Source organism: Brachypodium distachyon, chromosome 3 (assembly GCF_000005505.3).
Source record: "Brachypodium distachyon strain Bd21 chromosome 3, Brachypodium_distachyon_v3.0, whole genome shotgun sequence".
NCBI lineage: Eukaryota > Viridiplantae > Streptophyta > Magnoliopsida > Poales > Poaceae > Brachypodium > Brachypodium distachyon.
In genome coordinates, this window is record NC_016133.3 from 57,673,361 (window position 1) to 57,688,152 (window position 14,792).

At 52.6% G+C, this 14,792-nt stretch overlaps 1 long non-coding RNA gene across 1 annotated transcript; it reads right to left on the reverse strand.

Moving 5' to 3' along the window:
* Positions 1–5,982: 5,982 nt before the first annotated feature.
* LOC104583876 lies at positions 5,983–7,207 on the reverse strand. Its single transcript, XR_731942.3, has 2 exons — positions 6,576–7,207; positions 5,983–6,495 (listed from the first exon to the last, which is right to left on the reverse strand). It is a non-coding gene; the product is annotated as an uncharacterized LOC104583876 (long non-coding RNA).
* Between the last annotated feature and the right edge of the window lie 7,585 nt (positions 7,208–14,792).

Sequence of the window (14,792 nt, forward strand, 5' to 3'; positions counted from 1 at the left end):
AATTCCCAAGCATGGCTCTTCCATCCCACACACGTCATCGATTCCCCCTTCAATGTCAAGCGCTCGTCCAAAACTGTCGCCGGCGTATCTGTTATGTCTAACAAAAGAGCCCAAGAGGACGATTGGGAGTTACTACTGAGCTAGGGTTCCCGCCGTCGAGGCTGTCCGATTTGGGATTGGGTTGCGTCCCTAGCTAGACAACGACATTGTACACTTTTTAACCGCGTTAAATCCTCGAGAGGCCTAAACCTGGCGAGACAAAGAGATCGAGTTGGCTGTCATCATAGGATCAGATGAAATCCCCTAGCCCGAGCTGGAATCATGCCTTGTAGACCTTACAACAAACAGTATCACTAAGTAAATTTCACAAAACTATGTGTTAACGTATGAACTTCCACGAAGATGTAGATTCAAGAACCAATTTAACCGATTAATTACGCGTATTATGGTCAGAGCTACGTGCTTAAGAACCAATTCTACCATAGGCAAGTATATGCATGCAACTGTACTAGGACAGACAATCCCAACATATAGGCTGGCAGAGTGGCAGATAGTCAAGATATTAGGTTTGATCCCACAACTTTGGACAACGCATCTATTATGTTTTCCGAGAAGACCACCCAACCAAGGCATTTTCAATCGGCAACCCTTCCAAATCAAACATCAAGGTACAATGGCACATCGCTTTCAGAGAAAAATCTCTTAATATTCGTGCAGAAAGGGATTCTTCAGAGTAGCCCAACCATGAAAAGTTATACTCCATGCTGCTGCAGCTTAAACCCCTGATATTCTCAATGGGACAGGAATCATTCACTTGCATAATTTTCTAGGCGACGGCGCTACGTACTAAAATGGACCAGCCTGAAGAAAGTTGTAGATACAGACACAGCTATCTGTACTTTTTGGTCTTGTCATGAGCAGGCCACGGCATTATACGCACTCATTAGCTAGCTAGAGGGCAGGCAATTTGGCGTTAGGTTCTTAGAGAATATAGGACCTCAAGGAGCGAGCACATGTGGCTGCACAAAATCTAGGACTAACTGAAACAAACAAAAACTGTGTAAACATCAGGTTTAGGTCTACATGATAGAAAAATGTGATGGGTAAGCATCAGGTCAGGTCTACAGTAAATAAAAAATGTGATGTCTGAAAGGAATCACGAGTTCTTAAGTGGTCCACAACGTTTCAAGTGGAGAAAGAAGCCAATGACCTTACCATCAGAAAGATCTTCGGCATAATCAGATTTATCAAACAATAGGGTTCAGAATGACAGTGGCATATACGCATCTTTCTGAGGAAGTCATGAAATAGTAGTGTATGCCTTAATAATTGAGCTTAAGCAGTCGGAGAGAAAAATGCTGAGCTTCATAGACTAAAGAAGACAGTGGACAAAGCTGACCCATCAGATGTCTCACATCCTGCCTGAAATTTAAGTTTTTTTTCTTGTATTTTTTGTGTATATTTTTAAAATATAATGGAGGAGATTGGTCTCTCGGTTCATGCATCCTCAGATGCATACAAACCCTCTTTCTTACAAAAAAAAAAAAACCGTCAAGGGATTCAAGCGTTCCCATGAAATAGGAAAAAAAAGGTTACTACTGCACTGTAAGGAGCAAGGACCACCTGTTTGGAGTCCAAAATTTCACACGAGTCAATTCAATTTCTGTAGGATTCAGGAACTATCCGGATTCCCAAGCCGGACATAATCCATAGGCAGATACATGCATGATGTACCTAGGCGCTTCCATTCTAAACTGGGAACGAAGTGTATTCATCAGGTTTAACATTACAGTCGTTTCTTTTCAGAAACAACCCGTTCCTACGTATGCATTCACGAGGGCCGGCCAGGGAACCACGTTTCAGGTATCAATAGCCTCATACGGCTCCCGCCACTGCACCTACCTTTACATACCATTAGCACGGTTTGCGCGGGAAACATCTTTAATCATCATTTTTAGCCGATCTGGACAATTGTGTTTTCACTCCTGCTCCTGTACACCCCCTCCCAAAATTCAAACACAATGACGGTTCAGATTGCATAATACCCATTCGGTGAGAAGGTAAGATAATCAATTTAGAATTTATAAGCTTCTCTCTCTCGGGTTCTTTCTCCCTCTCCAGCGCCTGCTCTCTGTCTCCCTCTCTCTTCACTCTTCTAAGATTGCTCTCGGCGGCCATGGCGCCGCTCCTCACCTCCCCCTTAGCTCCCCTTCTATCATAATATTTGTCTAATTTTCCCCATCAATTAAATCTCTCTAATCTCATTGGTTCCGAGCTTGGTCAAGCGGGATTTGAAGTTGTCGACGCCAATCGAGTTGTGCTACTCCCAATCGGCCGGTGATTCACGGAGGGGGCCATTCCCCATGCTGCTTCACACCGGAGCAGGAATGGGTGAGGCCAGAGGGCAACTGGGCGACGCTGGTGGGAGATGAGAAATAACTGTTTTTCTTTTTGTTTAGTTTATGCACCAATGTAAAAAATCTTTGGGAAGGGGGTGTACAAAACGGGCCTCTTTTGTTTTTAGTGCACCTATCTCATGTTCCCTCCATCCCATATTAAGTGACTTTTCTATTACATGTATCTAGACGCGTATTTTAACTCTGGATACTCTCTCCGTCCCATATTAAGTGACTTTTTATTACATGCATCTAGACGCTCTTCAGACATAGATACATTCATATTTGGGCAAATTTGAGTCACTTAATATGAGACGGAGAGAGTATAAAAGAGAAAGAAAACGGAAAGCTCATATATTGAAAAGTATACCAAAAACTCAACGTAGATTCTAAATCTATGACTCCATCATGCACATCGTTTCTCAACCTGAGAGTATATGGCGGCAATGGCTTACTAATTTAATAACTAGGTAATACCCCGCGCGTTGCTGCGGGATATTGTAGCGACGTATAAATAAAGAAACACATGGTAAAATGCTAAATATAATTCATCAAAATATATGTTTATTTATTAAAAACATATATTTTGATGACCTTCGGTTGTTTAATACTATCACTTGGTTTTTGGATTGCCTCATTATACATGTTGCAAGCCTCTCTTTGTGGATGAATAGAAGGTGGGAGTATACACCTGCGTTCCTCGTTTGCATGTCTGGACAAAAAAACTGTATATGATTAAGAGACTAATGTATGAAAATGAGGATGTTATTAATCAAGCTTAATAATTTTTTTATGACTTTATCCATCTTCTGGGCAAAAATCATACTCCAAAATCCTCCAAAAATTGTTTGAATGAAGCAAATTAAAATCAACTTTATACTATAATTAAAGACTTTAGAAAGGAAATACTTACTTGCACCCACCGTTTCTCACCGGAGGCGGCGGTCGGGGAAGCAACACCAGCACTACCTACACGCACACCCAATCAACTGCATCCACTCATTGCACCAGCAGGTCAGCATGGCGTCGGCGTGGGTGACAGCACGTCTAGTGGAGGGATCGCAGCAGCCGGACGGAGGCACTGGACCTCTCGATTTCGCTTTGAGACCCATCCTCCAACTGCCGGCCGCTGCATCTCCTCGTCAGCGGCCCTCCTCCGCTCTCCTCGACCTCGCCTGTGCCCCGGTGTGATTCCCGTTCCGTCTCCTTTACTACTTTACACGAGTTCGGGTCTTGCTATCAATTGAAATTAGGAGAGGGCTTTGAGAGAGGATGGTAAAAGGCACGAGATGACGCGATCGAAAGTTGGTATTATAGACCGCAGAGGGAGATCGAGAGTTGGGTGTCGACGGCCGGCATTAGGGACGCGATAGTTGTAAATGCGGATTGAAGAGAGGAAACAAATGACTGATGGCCTGAATCGGTTCGTATAACGACGGGAATTAATTTGCCGGTGTCAATCTTGCAAGAAACATTGATTTGAAGGGATTTGAGAAGACTAGGGGAAACGAACAGAGGAGGTTTCTGGAATGAACCGAGGAGTTGTAAATGCGGATTGAAGAGAGGAAGCAAATGACCGATGGCCTATATAGGTTCGTATAACGATGAGAATTAATTTTCCGGTGTCAATCTTGAAAGAAACATTGATTTGAAGGGATTTGAGAAGACTACGGGAAACGAACAGAGGAGGTTTCTGGAATGAACCGAGGAGGAAGACGACATGTCGGTTGCTCGGGGGACTCAGGCTGGGCTGGGCACCGCAGGTGGGAATGGGCCAGGAAGGGATTGGGGTGGGAGATGGGCTTCCGTGAGGGGAGAACAAAGGACTAGACGTGCGTACGATATTGTCGGACTCGTTGGGACAATCGTAAGAGGCGCACATGCGAGGTCAGTTGCGCAAACAGTGGAGCCAAAAAGTGTTGACGTGGACGCACGAGAGGCTAGGAAAATCAGCTAGTGGGTTGTCTCTACTTAGATATAGAGGATAACATAACTTATGAGTTTATGTCAAGAAACAATTCCTTGCAAATATACATCTGTGTAACGCTAGCTCTACGGATCACATCTGTAATCTACTCCGTCGCAGCTGAAGGGAAGAAGAAATTCCAAACTTGAAATTGAGACAACAAACTGTAGCCTATAAATTGTGTCGCTGCAATAACAGATTGAGTACACCTACGATCTCTGATGCGAGGGCGAGCACAATGGACCTACTGTTAGTAGGCGAGTTTTTTTTATTGATTAACTAAAAAGAGGACTGAAAAATCAACGGTTATATGGGCCTTAAACCAATTTAAACATCGATCACAACTCTTGTTCCACGGTGTTGATTGGTCTCCTCTGCACAATACAACGTGGACAAGCAATTAAGCATGTAAAATCTAGAGATTATACGGTGTACTACAAACGGAGCATTCACACAGCTGTTATTTTTGTTTGATGACGTTGATTAGACCGGCCTGAGAAAGCGAAGCTAACGAATCTAAAATCTGAAAACTACAAGCAATCGTGGGAACATACGGAGCAATCGAAAGACGCATGTATACTTACACCCATGCCTAGCTCTGTTTGTGATGCTTGGCCTGATGTTGCATGCCGCGGTGGGCATAGCTTAAAAGATTTCAGCCCAGGCAACCAACACGTGAGAATGTGAGATGAGATTTGAGCCCTGGCCTGCAGTCTGCGGCGGCTGCCCAACGCCTGGGGCAATTTTCTTTTTCTAAGGGAGAAAACAGTACGTGCGTTTTTACATAATGGTATAGGTGGGTAATTTTTTTCTAATCTATCCCTAATCCCTAATAATAATAAAAGCAGGAAGGTTTCCTTCGCGTCGTCCGTCGTGTATCAATTTTCGTGCATGTTCTGAATTTCCGTGTCTCTTTACACTCCAATCGAACCTTCTTTTTCCTATTCCCACAGCGCTGCCTTCCCGGCCACCGCCGCCGACTCAACTGCCTGGGCAGCACCTTCCTGTGGTGACCGCTCTCGATACGCGTCGGCGTCGAATTAGATTATCGTGCAAGAGACGAACAAAGGGGTCCAAGACTGATCGGCGCTATCCACCGTTCCTCATGCACTGCACCACCGCGTGCTCTGACGCCAGCCACGGCCGGCGGGCGGTGTGGACTGGGTGCCATGTCAGTGCCCGCGGCTGCTAGCATCAACCCTGAGATCATTTTGATGAATGTCCAATTATATTGTTATGTTTTGTATAAACATGAATTTTCGTGTGCACATGTTTAAGAGGTCGTGGCAACGCACAGGCACTGTACTAGTGCCTCCTTAACCAATTTAATATGTGCCAGCCCAAACAGACGTATAGCCTCCCATTTAATCTTGACCGTGAAGTGTAAGATCTAAGGGTCAAATTAATTCGGTTGATGTGGATCAACGCGGTGGTTCTTCTCGTACCCCTCATATTGCTTTTAGTATATAATAACTAGTACAGAGCCCTGCGTTGCCACGGCCTCTTAAACACATGCACACAAAATTCATGTTTATGCAAAAGACAAAAATATAATTAGACGTTACGTTCAGTCCAAATGATTGAACCGAACAATGAGTATTAATAAATCAACACACAGAGTTTATGATTAAACTTGTTGTCATAGTGGATGCATCCACATAAGACTGAACCCAACCACTGCATAGCAAGATACATATACACAACCACGTATCACCGCACGGACTGAAGCAGAGCAGGAGGAGCGCGTTTGCAACCACGTATCTGATGAATTCCTTACTTCTCGCAAGCTCATGCAACTTGATGCCAACATCTAATCGCCCTAACGAAGCACAAGCAGCAAGAGCGCTTGCATTGTTTACTTCCATCAGCCGCAAACTGCTTTTTCACATTTTTGAGATCTCGATTAAATCGTGAATCCAAGCACACAAGCAATGATACCGATTTGAAGATTTAAAACAAAAGGAAGGTCACGGGTCTGAAATTTCATATGATGATCAACGCTAATTACAGCGAACCACCTCTCAAAAAAATTAGGAAGAACCAAATTCAAAAAAGTGGGCTATCTGCAGTGGCTCCAGGTCGGTCTCTTCGGTGGAGGAGCCGAGGTGCCGAACTCCTCACCTCCATGGCCATCTACAGGAGAGTAGTTAGAGAAACCGGGATAGAGAGAGAGATAGAGATAGAGAAAACAGATCGAGAGAGGGAGGAAGCACCTGTGGCGGGGAAGAGAGGCGGCCAAGGATGGCCGGATCTGCAGCACGGGAAGAAGAGAGAGAGAGAACCAGAGAGAGAAAAGAAGAGAGAGAACCGGAGAGGAGAAAAGAAGCCCATACCTCGGGTCGGCCAGATCGAGGCCGGCGGCGTCGGGGCGTCCGGATCCGCCGCGGACGGATCCTGCAGCCTCCATGCCGTGGGCGGAGGATGGAGGAGGCCGGTGCATGGCGGGGCCGGATCCGGCGGCCTCCAGGCTGCGGGCGGAGGAGGGAGGAGGCCGGCGGCCTGGCCGGATCCGGCAGTCTCCAGGCCGTGGGCGGAGGAGGGAGGAGACTGGGGCCGGGGCGCGCCGAGGAGGGAGGAGGCCGGCGGCCGGGCGAGCGGACGAGAGAGGAGTGCGGGACTGCGGCCATGGGAGGAGGAGTGGAGGCAGGGGTAAATCCGTTTTTGCAGAAAAGTCCAGTTTCGTACCGTGCGTTGATTCTTGAAGAAACGAAGGACTAAAACGCAAAAAACACCGACGGACGAAGCCCATGCTACTTTTATTATTAGGTAGAGACAGATACGATCCAATTCTGAACCAAGGGACAGACAGAGAGCTGAGCACCCCAACTCTATTCCCTGCAGCTCTGCAAGCCTAGCTATAGCGTGCCATCACCTGTCTTTACTAGTACCTCTATTACCTGATGTAGCGACAAGCAGTGCAAAACAAACAGGCCCGGCTAGCTCCCATCATCAATCTGCCGTGGCACCGGGACCTGTCATCCATGGACAAAGATACCAAGCTGGTACCTTTACGTAGAATCAAAGCCCGCTGCGAGACAAAGCGCCACGGGGGACTGAAATGATCGGGCCTGAGAGTGAGAGAGAGAGCGCGAATTACTTTCAGAGTTCAGAATCGTTGTACGTGCCGCGTTGTACAGACTACAGAGGCAGGCCAGGGCAGGCAAACAGTATTAAGGGAGGCAGATTGATGCATGTCGATATGTTTGAGAAGTGCGCGAGGGAATATGGGTCGCGTCCTGCCGGGGGCTGTCGGGAATGGCGACCGAGAGAGAAGAAGCAAAAGGGTGAGATCGATCGAGCGGGTTATTAGGTGCATGCGGTGTACGCCAACAACTGTTGTGAGTTAATTGAGGCTTGGCGATCTTGGGTTTTGCTTGTTTGTCGCATTCGAGTCTGGTCCCCTGGGCTAGATGGACGGTGTCTGAAGCGGAGAGCTAGTATCCTCTGATGGAATGGCTGTGTAGATCGAATCGCGCAGGACCGATCGGAGGCATGCGGTAAGATTGTGCTAAGACGCGTTGTTTCAGTGGCTGTTACTAAAGCGCAAGAGGATCCATGGATTTGTGCGTACTGGCATGAGTGTTATATTACTAGTAGCTGCAAAATATCTGAAGAGTACAAAGGAGCTGAAGTAGTATTGACATTAGGCGGGAGCAAGATTGAGAGTTGAAGCTGCTGCAAAATCAAAGTTGATTCTCGGTTAGCTAGCCTGTGCAGGACGAGGATTTCATTTTCAGCAATCAGCAGTATACTGCTAATGATCTCGTGTCCTGCTGTGCATCATCATGATTCATGTGGTCGCTAACTCGAACTGTCGTTGCATTATGAGAGTCTTTCAGATCTCATCTCTGAAGACTCAACAGCCTATAAGCCCTAAACGATGCAGTTGGCGTGTCTGTCGGGTCAAAGAATGAGATACGTCTGGTCTGGCGGGCCGCACTGCTAGTAGTCAACGCAAGGCTGTATGGGCCCAACACTCGGTTTGGAGCCCACCATGCTGACTGAGCTCATGTAGATGGGCTGGGCTGCACAAGACTAAAACAGCGGAGTACCATGGTCACAGATCGATAAGAGCCCATGAACTGCCGCAAATTGTCCGTGTGGACCGTGTGTAGTAGAGCCCATGGACATGGCCTGCAAGTATGTACCTCGCTCACCAGTAAGTTCGGCCCATGCGACCTTTCCATGGCCCGTTGGCCGTGGCTCGAGGCCATCGGCAATTTCGCGTGGCAGGCCAAAAGCCGCATGGGAGAGACTAGCTTTTGCTCTGGAGTAAAGTCCATTTTAAACCTCGTTCTCGTAGAGGTAGACAAATCCTGACCTGCAAATCTCTAAAGTTGGCACCCTCAACTCTTCAATCCCGATCATTAGTGCGTTTAAGTAGGATTGCTCCTGAAAATTCCGATGTGGCAAAGTCTGCGCTGGGATTGTTGACTCACCCTGGATAATTGAGCACTAATGCATGCAAACTAATTCAATTCCACCGGTGCTGTGGTTGCTGTCAGATTCAGGAACAGAGCACACACGAAGGAACAGCAAGCAATCAAAAGTAGTACACACGAAGGAACAAGCGCAGGTTCAAGTTCGATGACTCCAGCCCTTGGTCCCGCAGCGCGCTGCCGCCCAATCTTTTGGTCATGGCGGCCTCCGTCCAGCGCGACGATGAGAACGGGAACCCTATGAATATTCGCCACTTGGCCTCGCTCGTGGATGGGAAGTGTCATGGTGATGTCACGACAGATGCCATATGATGGTTTAACTTGAGGCTAATGGACCTAAGAGGATCCGGATGAGGGAGGACGTGAAGGGAAACATGCACAAAACACACAAGCACACACAGATTTACCCAAGTTCGGAGCCCTCTTGTCGAGGTAAGACTCCTACTGCTGCTTTGTTGTATTATCCGAGATAGGCAAGCTCTACAATGGCGCTCTTTGAGCTGTATTCTTGAGGAAGAAGAAGAAGGAAAAACCCTAGATGCCTAAGTGCTCTCCTCCTTGTCTACAGAGGGGTAAGATTCTATTTATAGGCAGCCCATGTCACACTAACATGTGGGCCGAGTCTAACGTCATTTTCCTTGGGCCCCATCGGGCACGTGGCTTGGTTCCTTCCAAGCAGCACCGTAGGGGACAAGACAACTTTACTTTTCCCTGCCAGTATGCAAAGGGTACAGCTATTCTCTGCCGGCTTCCGTCATAGATTCTCTTTCCGTGCTTCTCTAGCATGGTCACCTGACACCGGTACGCAGGCGCTGACTGCTTTTCTGAGATGATGATGGCGCTGCTTTACTTTGCACTGCGTGGTCAGGATAAGACCGTTGAGAGATCTCGGCTATCGCTGAGATCGAAGTGCTCGTCCTTATCTTGCAAACTCATAAGACAAGATAGCCATGCTGCCATACGCCCGAGATGCCGGCTTAGCGTTAGTTTAACTTTACGATGCCGGCATACGTAACTATGCCGGCTTTGCCTTCGTCGTCTCGGCTAGAGTTGTGTCGCTATGACCCTACCCGGGGTCATCCCCCCCGACACTAGTCCCCGAAGCTGTTGTGGTCCGGCAGAGAAGAATGTTGGGCCGCGATAGTTTCCCATAGACAGACCACCAATGTCTACTTGGGTTCAGCCGAAAAGGATGCCGAGACAACCCCAGGTTCTCCTAGCCGAGATCAATTTACTCTGACATTCCGGGTGGGCGCGCTCATCCAGCCCTCAGCCGGGATTCTTTCTTCTCCATGACCGACAGTTGAAAACTCACTTCTGCCGATATATACGCCACCTGTGACTTGGACTCCTCACGTCTAACGGGAGGATAAGGCTTGAGCTACTGCCATTGCACTTTTTGAGGCGAACGTGCCTTCCCGTCGGACAGTAAGGCCGACAGAGCCATTAAGGGAGGAATTTCGGTTCCCACGCAGACACTTATCCTCCCGGATCTCGCGGGATTCTCGGTGGCACGCCGCGCAGTAACCGAGCGTGCGCTTTGATGGGAATAACTGTCCCAAATCGTGCGCAATCTTCCCGTTAGCCACTAGAGAAAATTGACACAGTACCACTAAGGGAAACTTGAGACTCCAAAATACCACTCAAAAAATCAAGCTTTCCAAAATACCATCACTATTCACTTTTTTGGTTCTAGAGTACCACCACCGTGAGTCCACGTTAGTCAATCCGTCAAGAAGCCAAGCGTTGTCTGTAAAAAAAAAGAAAAAAGAAATGGCCAAGCGTTCTCTTCTCCTCTCTCGCACGAAATCCCCTCCAGCGTCTTATCCCCCTAACCCTACCTCCGATCCATGGCGGCAGCGCCCCCCGCCATCGCTCCCGCGCCTGCTCCGCCAAAATGACACGCCCCCTCTCGCGCCACACCGCCGCCGGCCGCGCTCGCGGCTTCCCCAATCTCACGCAGGTCGCTCCCAACGTGTCGTCGCTCGGTGCTCCGACACCGGGGGCGTGCAGCCACGTCCCCCTTTTAGGTTCGGCAGGGGCGTCTGGGGTGGAGACCAGATGATCGCCGGCACGGCCGATGAGGCCCCATGGGGCCGGCGAGGCAAAGTGCTAGGAGTACGCGTTGGTCCAAGAACAGACGCACGCACGTTTTTTACCCAGGTTCGGGCCACCCAGAGGTGTAAAACCCTACGTCCTGCCTGTCTGAGCTGATATTGATTACGGATCAAATGTTTACAGGTTGCCGGGCAAGCTCCCGGGCTTTCTCTCAGTGGCTAGGCGCTCCTCACCACTCTCTGCTGGCTGCCCACTAGAGCCAGTAAGCATCTATCGAGCGAGCTTCGTCCGAACCAACTAACTGACCAACTGACTAACCTCTCCCACTGTCTGACCCGTTCACCCTCTAAAAACCCCCTTGACCGTTGGCATGGGTCCTCCTTTTATACACAAGGGGATACCACACGTGCCACGGTGCATGGGCTACAAGTGTCCAACGGGGAGGCACGCAACTCTCCCTGGTGAGCTGGTGGCATGCATGGGTGCCACCTCCGCTGCTAGGGGCCTAGGGCCCTATGGTAGGATTGGACAACCACTGTTCCTTGGATCGGACAGGTAACTACCCGTCGGTCGGCTCATTTACTGAGCCGCGCGCCTTACCCCTTGCCTTGGTGGGACCGCGCGTTCTGCGCCCATCACGCGCCCGTGTGGCGCTGTCTAGTGGGCCCCACGACCCGGGGCGGGGGCACGCGTCTGGGAACCCCCAGTCCCCGCAAATCGGCCCGAGAAGCACCCGGGACCAGCGCACCCAGGAACCTCCTCCCGGGAAGCAGCTTCCCGGGAGGTGCCTAAGCGGGAATATTCCCAGAAGCCCCGCTAGCCCCTTTCGGGCTGGTAGCTTGCCGGGGAGCTCGTCGGCGCTCCCCGGGATGAGACCTTTCCGGGAACCCGGGGGAGGGGCCCACGCGTCGCGCAGCGGTGGTACCCCAGGTGCCACTGGTGCGACAGTAGCCCCCGGGCGTGGGCCGGCATCACCTGTTCTCGGAAGGGTCTCTTCCTAGTCGGTTGCCGGGCTACGCCCTTAACCGACTCGTGGGCCCCCGATCAGTTGCGGGCCCGCGTCTCTTCGCTGCCCCGTGTACGGCGCCGCCAAAAGCGGAGTAGTGGGCGCGAGATTTCCGCCCTAACTCCCCCCCCTAAATTGGGTAGTTAAGGCCATTCCACGCATTACTCCTAGTGATTAGGAGTTATCCCCGCGCACCCGTAGGGTACGGAACCGGCCGTTACCAAACGACCGGGCGTCATAAAGCTTCCACTGTTGGCAACGGGGAGCAACACTTTGCCCTTTCGCTTCCATCCTCTTCCGCATCTCGCATCCCCGTGCTCTTGCCAGCTTCCGCCCTCGCTCCCCATGGCGCCCCCCACCACTAGGAAAGGGAAGGAGGTCCAGTCTTCGAAGAAGCCCGCGACCAGCAAGACCGAGGCGGCACTCAAAGCGGCCGCCGCCAAGGACCAGAAGAGGCGGGAGATGCGCGCAAAAGTAGCCTTCTTCCGCCCCGGCTACAACGGCGAGGCGCTGGGGAAGCTCCGGCACGCCGTCACCTCCAACTTCAACGAGCACGGGGAGACGCGGATCTTCCCGGCGGGCGTCGAACACTAGGATAACGACTTCCGGGTGTTCGGGCGCTTCCTCCTCTGCGGCATGGTGCCGCCCTTCTCTCTGTTCCTCCACGCGCTGATGGAGTCCTATCAGTTGCGGGTGGCGCAGATCCACCCCACCTCGCTCTTCCTTCTCGCCACCTTCGAGTTCCTCTGCGAGGCGTTCGTGGGGGTGATGCCATCGGGGGGGCTCTTCCGCCATTACTTTTACCCGCGCATCGACAACGCGAAGGCGATGTCGTCGGGGGTGGTTTTCCGCGCCCGCGACCAGATGAAGTCGGAGTTCATCGTTCGGTCGGGGAAGAAGATCGAAAAAGAGTGGCGGGGCGACTGGTGCTGGGTCCGAGTGGAGGACCCCCAGGAGTTCATCCAACCACCGACGGGGCTGCCGGTGCCCCAGATCGGCTGGCAGGACAGGTACCACCGCGACGCCGACCTCCTCCCCATCGTGGAGAAGATCAAGGCGTTGCGGCTAGCGGGGCTCACAGATGTCGACGTGGCGCGCACCTTCGTCCATCGACGCATAGCCCCGCTGCAGCTGCGTTACCGGCCCGCGTTGATGTACACGGCCTCCGGGGACAGAACACACCTCCAGGCGGACAGCATGGACTTGGAGTCCCTCAAGACGTGGGTGAAGGGGATCTCCGGCGAGGTCTTCCAGTCGACAGAGTTCCTGCCGGGGGTCTCCGCTCTCCATGCCGGCGTCAAGGCGCTCAGCGACATCGTCGGCGTCTTCCCGCCCTGCAACGAGTGGGGGCTGATGGACGACACCCCCACACGCGTCCCGCACGCTCCCCCGCAAGCACCCCGCGGGAAGCAGGTGCTCGAGGAGAGCGAGGGTGGGTCCGAGCCCAGCTGGCCCTCCCTCCGGTCGCTGGACAACGAGGCGGGCTAGGTGGCTACGTCCCCGGAAGTCGTCGCCGTGGAGGACAACGACGAGGAAAGCAGCGACAGCGCGCCCGTGATCCTGAGAAGGTCGAGGGCATTCGCGGCGGCCGCAGCCACTTCCTCAACAGCGACATCCGCCCCGGCAGCGGCCCCCAACCTGGCGGCGGCCGCCGCTCCTGGGGCGCCCGTTGGTACCACGACGGCATCCGTGGCAACAGGGGCCGCGAGTGCCTCGGCGGCGGCCCCTGTCTTGCCGGCGGCCGCCAGCTCCGCGGCGGGAACCGGCCCCGGGGTGCTCGCCGGTACCCCGGCAATGTCAGCACCTGCGGGGGCCATCGGCGCCCCGGCAACGGCCTTCGCTTCGGTAGCGGGGGCCTCCGCGAGCTTGGTGCCCAGCGTCGCGGCGGCATCGCGGGGTGGTTCCCTTAGCCTGTGTGTGTCTTGCCTTGTGTTTCGGGGGGACTCGCGCACGCCTCACCTTGACCAGACCAGGGACCCGGGACGGACCCGCAGTGCCGACCTGGGGCCAAGCGGTAGCGGGGAGTCACTCCGCTTGCGGGGTAACCACTCCAAGCCGTGTCCTCCCGGGGCGGACCCGGGAGCCACACGGGGAGCGCACTCCCCCCGCAAGCGTCCCTTCTAACACTCCGGCTACGCGCGGGATCCGGGGCCGCACCCAGCGGGGAAGTGCTTAGTTTCGTTCAGCTCTTAGCGAATTCAACGTTCATGTTCAGATACTTAGCTTTTCCGTTTGGTCCAATGTTCCGCGATGCTCTGCGGTAGAGTGCAGACGGGGCGCTACCTCGGCAGGAAACCATCCGGGGTACTTGTTCAGGGGAAACGATCTCGGAGGGATGCGGCCGGAACGCGGGGGCAGGATCGCCAGCGGCGGCAACCGCCGCCGACGATGCTACCACCACGCTCACGCGGCAATCCTCGCCCTCAGGGGCGGACCCTGGCCTTCAGGGACGAACCCTGGCTTAGGAGGACTCCGCTCCGGGAGCAGCCGCGAGACGGCTATAACGTCCTCGGCGCCGGCTTTGCCACACCTCGAACGGCGGGTACGGGTGAGGAGGAAGTTATAGCCTTCCAGCGACAACCCCCGCAACTGAGGAGACCTGGGTTTTCTCTAGGGGACTCGTCCCGAGGGATGCGATGACCCGTGTTACCCGGGAGCTAAACTGCTCGAGGGCCGCGGCAAGGACGCGGTGATGGGCCGAACGAGCGACGAGCGCCGGCACCGGCGCCATCACAGCGTCCTCGCAACGACCGGCGCCCGAAAAAGGCTCTCTCAAAGGGAATGCGGCTAGGTCTCTGTGATAGTGCACCCGCCGGCACAAGGCACGGATGGCACGCACTACCATAGAGTCTCCGCGGCCGACCCTGCTCCTTGCGGAGGTGTCCTACGGAGGGGGGCGACAAGGGCACTGTGGCAATGCACCCCGT